Source organism: Sinocyclocheilus rhinocerous, unplaced genomic scaffold (genome assembly GCF_001515625.1).
Source record: "Sinocyclocheilus rhinocerous isolate Xijiao unplaced genomic scaffold, SAMN03320098_v1.1 scaffold552, whole genome shotgun sequence".
Taxonomy (NCBI): domain Eukaryota; kingdom Metazoa; phylum Chordata; class Actinopteri; order Cypriniformes; family Cyprinidae; genus Sinocyclocheilus; species Sinocyclocheilus rhinocerous.
Genome location: NW_015625574.1, coordinates 843876 through 851005, shown reverse-complemented (window position 1 = coordinate 851005; position 7130 = coordinate 843876).

Below are 7130 nucleotides of genomic sequence, written 5' to 3'. Positions count from 1 at the left end.
CACTTTTGTTCATATAGCAGTACTTTTAAATGAAAAAAGTGCACAATACACTACTTCTGAATTCATTACTGAATTTTGTGCATAACAATGCGATTAATCGCGATTAAAAATAGTAATCGTGTGTCAGCACTAATATATATATATATATATATATATATATATAGTAATAGTGCTCCTATATAGATTCACCTGTATATGCCTGCTTTTTTACTGTTTTATTGATGCTGATAACCACAAAGGTGTGATGCTGCACCATGCAGATAGATGTCAGTATAAAATCCAAGATTATTTGTTAGCAAAACATCAACATAAAATATCTGCATAACAGATGATTTTCACGAAACCTGCCAAGAATGTCATATTCCACTCCAAAATCTATATGGAATAAAATTACATTTAGGAGAATTTATATTTCATATTTATTGAAATGCCGCTTTTTAGGATACTTACGTTTGCAGGCATTATATCATGACAAAGCACATTTCCCAATCAAACTACTGCCATAATCACAAAAATGATCATTATTGTAATGCAAAAATTCATAGATGCATTATTTAAATTGTATTTGGTATGCATCGTAAATGTTAGTGTTTGTTGTGCTGCTCAGTTAATTGTATATAATGAGAAAAAGCGTTTTATTTTTGGGGTGAAATGTGAATGGACATGTTTTCATGAGATTCATCTTGGTGTAATATGAACATATATACTCTGATATGTATATATATATATCAAAAGTTTATCTATGTGCTTATTGCAACAGTCTATGCACAACTACTTTCATATTGTGTCATATGGGAGTGAAGTGTTATCTCCTCACATTTAAACCCACTGTCTGTGTGGGTCATGGCTGTGTTTAGGCTAATTTTGTATTTAGCATGCTAAGCTTACAGGATGATGGGCAGAGGACGGGACGCTGTGACCACAGGGGAAATAACAGCATTATTTTCCACACTGTCAATCTGCGGCTCATGCAAACACACACTCTCTCTCCCTCTGGTCTGCAGGCGTTCTCTCCTCTTGGCCCTGTGCTCAGGTAATGCTATCCCTCTTTGCTCGATGCTTTATCAATGTATTTATCAATCGTATGAGGTGATGATGTGACAATATGATTATCAGCTCTGACAGAGCTTGTGAGATACAGTGGGTACGGAAAGTATTCAGACCCCCTTAAATTTTTCACTCTTTGTTATATTGCAGCCATTTGCTAAAATCATTTAAGTTAATTTTTTTTCCTCATTAATGTACACATAGCACCCCATATTGACAGAAAAACACAGATTTGTTGACATTTTTGCAGATTTATTAAAAAAGAAAAACTGAAATATCACATGGTCTTAAGTATTCAGACCCTTTGCTGTGACTCTCATATATTTAACTCAGGTGCTGTCCATTTGTTCTGATCATCCTTGAGATGGTTCTACACCTTCATTTGAGTCCAGCTGTGTTTGATTATACTGATTGGACTTGATTAGGAAAGCCACACACCTGTCTATATAAGACCTTACAGCTCACAGTGCATGTCAGAGCAAATGAGAATCATGAGGTCAAAGGAACTGCCTGAAGAGCTCAGAGACAGAATTGTGGCAAGGCACAGATCTGGCCAAGGTTACAAAAAACTTTCTGCTGCACTTAAGGTTCCTAAGAGCACGGTGGCCTCCATAATCCTTAAATGGAAGACGTTTGGGATGACCAGAACCCTTCCTAGAGCTGGCCGTCTGGCCAAACTGAGCTATCGGGGGAGAAGAGCCTTGGTGAGAGAGGTAAAGAAGAACCCAAAGATCACTGTGGCTGAGCTCCAGAGATGCAGTCGGGAGATGGGAGAAAGTTGTAGAAAGTCAACCATCACTGCAGCCCTCCACCAGTCGGGGCTTTATGGCAGAGTGGCCCGACGGAAGCCTCTCCTCAGTGGAAGACACATGAAAGCCCGCATGGAGTTTGCTAAAAAAACACCTGAAGGACTCCAAGATGGTGAGAAATAAGATTCTCTGGTCTGATGAGACCAAGATAGAACTTTTTGGCCTTAATTCTAAGCGGTATGTGTGGAGAAAACCAGGCACCTGTCCAATACAGTCCCAACAGTGAAGCATGGTGGTGGCAGCATCATGCTGTGGGGGTGTTTTTCAGCTGCAGGGACAGGACGACTGGTTGCAATCGAGGGAAAGATGAATGCGGCCAAGTACAGGGATATCCTGGACGAAAACCTTCTCCAGAGTGCTCAGGACCTCAGACTGGGCCGAAGGTTTACCTTTCAACAAGACAATGACCCTAAGCACACAGCTAAAATAACGAAGGAGTGGCTTCACAACAACTCTGTGACTGTTCTTGAATGGGCCAGCCAGAGCCCTGACTTAAACCCAGTTGAGCATCTCTGGAGAGACCTAAAAATGGCTGTCCACCAACGTTTACCATCCAACCTGATAGAACTGGAGAGGATCTGCAAGGAGGAATGGCAGAGGATTCCCAAATCCAGGTGTGAAAAACTTGTTGGATCTTTCCCAAAAAGACTCATGGCTGTATTAGATCAAAAGGGTGCTTCTACTAAATACTGAGCATTTTTCAGTTTTTCTTTTTTAATAAATCTGCAAAGATGTCAACAATTCTGTGTTTTTCTGTCAATATGGGGTTGTGTGTACACTAATGAGAGGAAAAAAAAATTAACAAATGATTTTAGCAAATGGCTGCAATATAACAAAGAGTGAAAAATTTAAGGGGGTCTGAATACTTTCCGTACCCACTGTATATTGATTAATCTCGGTGACTTCCCTTCCTGCGTGGTTGTGCTTCAGGCTTTAATGGCGGGTCTTGTTTAGCACCTCTACACCTGCATTCATGCATTTGGCAGAGGCTTTCATCCAAAAGTGACCTAGGCCCTGTTTATTAACATCCAGCTCGGGTAACCAATCACAAGTGAACAGCTGAAACAGATCGGCGTTCACACACGGTGTAATATGCGTCCCCTGACAGCACTTCTGATTGGATTTCAAGGGACAGTCTCTGATTTCATAACTAGAAGCATCACTTACTACTATATCAAGTGTGTTACTAGATGCTGATGGATAAAAACACAAAACATTGGCACATTTTGATCCTAAAATATTTTCAAATGTTTATGACTAGTAATTCATTGTCATTTTATTTGATCACCCAGTGCATTCAAAGTATGAATTTTATCAGTAAGTGTGCTCCCAGACCCACGACCTTCATGTCGAAGGTCACCATGCACCATTGCCCGTCATGTGTTATTTTGTTTTTATCTTTCTTTTTGTCTAATTTTGACCTATGTATCATTTATTTTTTCTAGTTAGATATTCTTTGCTAGTGCCAAAGACTAATTTCCATTTTATGAATATGGATAACAAGTAATGAACAGACAATTCTGGCCACAAAACAAATTCATTTGAAGCAATTTGCATTCAAAAAGCAAGTAGTCACATGGAATGTACAATCCTGGTTTACTGCAGCATACTTAAGACGGTGAATAAAATGGCCTTTTTTATTTTAAAATAATCTGACCCTAAATTTTCCCTAAATCGATTTACATAACATTAGTGTGTGTTTTAAGTGTACGACTAAACCTGAAAATGGTTAGATAATCTAGCATGTTCCCTGCAGCACGCAGAACTAATTTACAACACGTGACTGCTTCTAAATATAGGGTTATGTGGGGCGGAGCTATCAAAATAGGGGCAAGACCGTTTTGGGGTAGAGGCGTGTTTGTTTTGATGATTTCAAATATCAACATTGACTACCAGAAATCACTCACTCTGCCTTTAAAGGGAATACTTTGAGCATTGCTAGAAGCCAATCTTTTAATGAAATCCTCTAGGCTTAAGAGAATGTATGTTCCTCAAGAGTGGAAATAGATTGGATGAAGACCTCTGGCTGAATGAATACAACCTCTTTCAAACACAACGGATGGCCTTCCTTGCACTAAAAACAAGTCCCTGAGCTCATTCTTAGGTATATTTGTGGGTTTACAGTACATATTCCTATATATAGCATTTGTATCTAACCTTGCTGCATTCTTTTTACATGCTACACCTGCCTGCTTGATGAGCAGATAAACTTTGTCAAAACCTCATTTCTGAGTCTATCAAACAGCTTGACAGGAAAAGAAAATGGTTTGACAAAATCCTGTCCTCCAAAATTTGACTCGGCTATATCTGAGAGACTAGAGAAAACATTTCATCACACTGTGCCACAAAGGTGATCCGTGTGACTCTTATGTGTTGGTGGAATCGCATTGACTCCCCTCTCCGAGAGTGATTATTCCAGCGTTAGGAGGCTTATGGAGTGATGGACAGTACCAGCTGCGGCTAGAATGCACAACACGCCACACTGCAAAGTTTGAGGCCCATTTCTTTAGACTGCGTTTACTGGCGTGGTTAAGAATAATTACAGGAGCTGGACACGTACCAGAATAGTAAAAAGATTTGTTTGGAAACACTTGATGATTCATTATTTTGAAGTTGAACGCTGAATAAGCCGGGCGACTGAAGCACTGTCTATGTTTACTGATTAGCCAGGGGTGGCTTGTCTTTTTTCCCTTCTTTTCCCATTTCTTACAGACTCACAGGGTTTCCTCTTCCAGACACAGCTTCAGTAAACTCAGAATTAACTGAGGAGAACAGAGTGAGAATGGTTCACTTACTGACAGCTTTTTTTTGTTGTTGTTTTTCACCTCCCAGAGTTTCAGATTCACTGAGCACATTCTCTTGACACCCAAATCTGAAAACACTATAAACTCATTTTAAAATCACTAGAGAAATTCACTCGAGTTTATAGAGAACATTTGATTTAGAGGCAGTATCTACAATAGAAGAGTAATGTCCCAATTCTGCACTTGAGTCAGGTATCATTGATCAACCATAACGGCCGCGACTCTGAGGGTAAAGGTGCTGCCTTTGCCAGTATTGATGAGTGTGTTCAATAAAGCAGATGTTAATTTGTTTGATTAATTCTGCAGTAATACCAGAGTTAACAAAGACAAATAAGATAGATATAAAACAACATCCTATATAGAAGACCAGGAATTGTACTATAGTTTCAAATTACTGCATTACTGCATAGGATACAACTTAATCAAACAATATTACTTGTTGACGTTAACATATTTGATTGTTGTAAAACAATAACATATAAAAAATGATAAAAACATTAAACATAATAATAACGATAAAAAGTTTACTCTATTATATTAAGTCTATTCTACAGAAAGCTGGTGTTTATTTTTTAATCATCACTTCATATCATCACTGTCTTCCCCTAGTGGCACTTGTATTTGATCATTTATAGACAGTTCAGAAAATTTGGAATGAGTTTTGATAGACTGAGGTTTCATAAGGATGAAAATGAGGCCAAAAACAAACACCATCTGTCTCCAAGTTGAAATGCTCATCACTGGGCACAGCATGAGGAGTAAAAGCAAATCCATTATGAATAAAGAAATTTAATTCATACAGCAGAAAACTAAAGTGCATATTGTTTGTTAGTTTATTTTTAATTTATGTCAACTGCCATAATTCACTATTTTGTTGGTGTTTTGAACATTTGCTTTCATAGAATTAGCAAGAAAAGACTACAGTGGTTGAAAAAGTATTTGGATGCTAGAGCAATATCACATACGTAGGGGCGTGATATCGCTCTATATCAGCACGGCTGTGATTTGGCTGTAAACATGAGGCCTACTGTTATTTATATAAAATATTATTGATTGAACAATAATATTTGACAACAATAGCCATCATAAAGGTTGCTAAGCAATTCAGTTAAAAGTACAAAGGCAGCGTTCTGATACAGCATTAAAGTTAAAATTGTTATAAGTTATGAAACCCTGCCAATACTATTTGCTCTGGAACAAATAATATATTAATGAGACCAATAATGACCTATTAGATATACCCAAAATAAATTCTAGTTCATGTTTAACCAAAGACATCAAAGCCAGCAGAAAATTTCAGAAGAGCTGGAGGAGATAAGGCTGTTCTCAGTGGGTTCATGAGCGCTGAACGGCCACTGACACCCTGGAGCTCACATCTCCAAAAACGTCGAAACGAATTTTCAAATAGGCCCCATCTTTATTTTAAGTTTAAACAACTATATGCTCACCTAACAAACTTAAAACTACATTCTGTGAGACAACAACAGTAGTATTTCTAAAATTATAGTGGGTTTGTTCCACTGCCATGTATGTCACTGTGACAAATGCTGCAAGCGGAGTGATACAAACGGTGAAATGGTTTCCGTGGTGATACTGGTAGAATATTACACGGCTGAAAAGACCTCTCAGTCAATCAGATTCGAGGACCAGCAGTAACTATTGTATATCAATATATAAATGTTACTGATTTATATATGAGCAGTATCTAGGTAATCACAGCGTGTTGATATACAGCCAGATCTCACGACTACGAGTGTGGTATTGCGTTTATACAACAGTTCAACGACACAAGTGTGTAAATACATAAGAAACAACAACAGAGTGTCTTTAGAAAACCTCTTTTGTGCGAACGACTTCCTTCCACCATGGATTCAAATCTCAGTTTGAGCCCATGTCTCCATTACACAGTGTCTACACCGGATGCGACAAAGCCACCATTGCAAATCATTTGAAATTTGTGTCAGTACTTAAAATACATAAATAGAAGGAGGCAACAGTTTACTGTTGGGGATTTGTCATGCCAGTGTAGACAATATCACTGATTATAATGGGTTCTATAGTATTTTGTCACGTTGCGCCGCACATACCCTGTCATATTTTGCTACCTCCCATTAAAACGTCTCGGTTACGTATGTAACCGTCACGATGTGACGTCTCCGTTCCCTCCTTCAGGGAACGAGGGTTACATACGTAACCGAGACGTTCCCTTTCAATCGGTCACTACAAGTCACGTCGTGACCGACGAATTGTCCCTACCAAAGCGCCATGGATGCTGCCCCTTCTAGTGTCCTGTGCGAGCCGCCTGCGGAGCTGCCGAGGGGATGGAGGAGCTCGACAGGGTCTACAGTACAGACAGTCTGGAGCAGTTTTAGCAAGCTGATGCTAAACCGGGGCCTCTCAGTGCTTCTACCCGTTTGAGGTGAGAACACAGGAGGATACCGGCTCCACATGAAGGCTATAGATCTAGCGA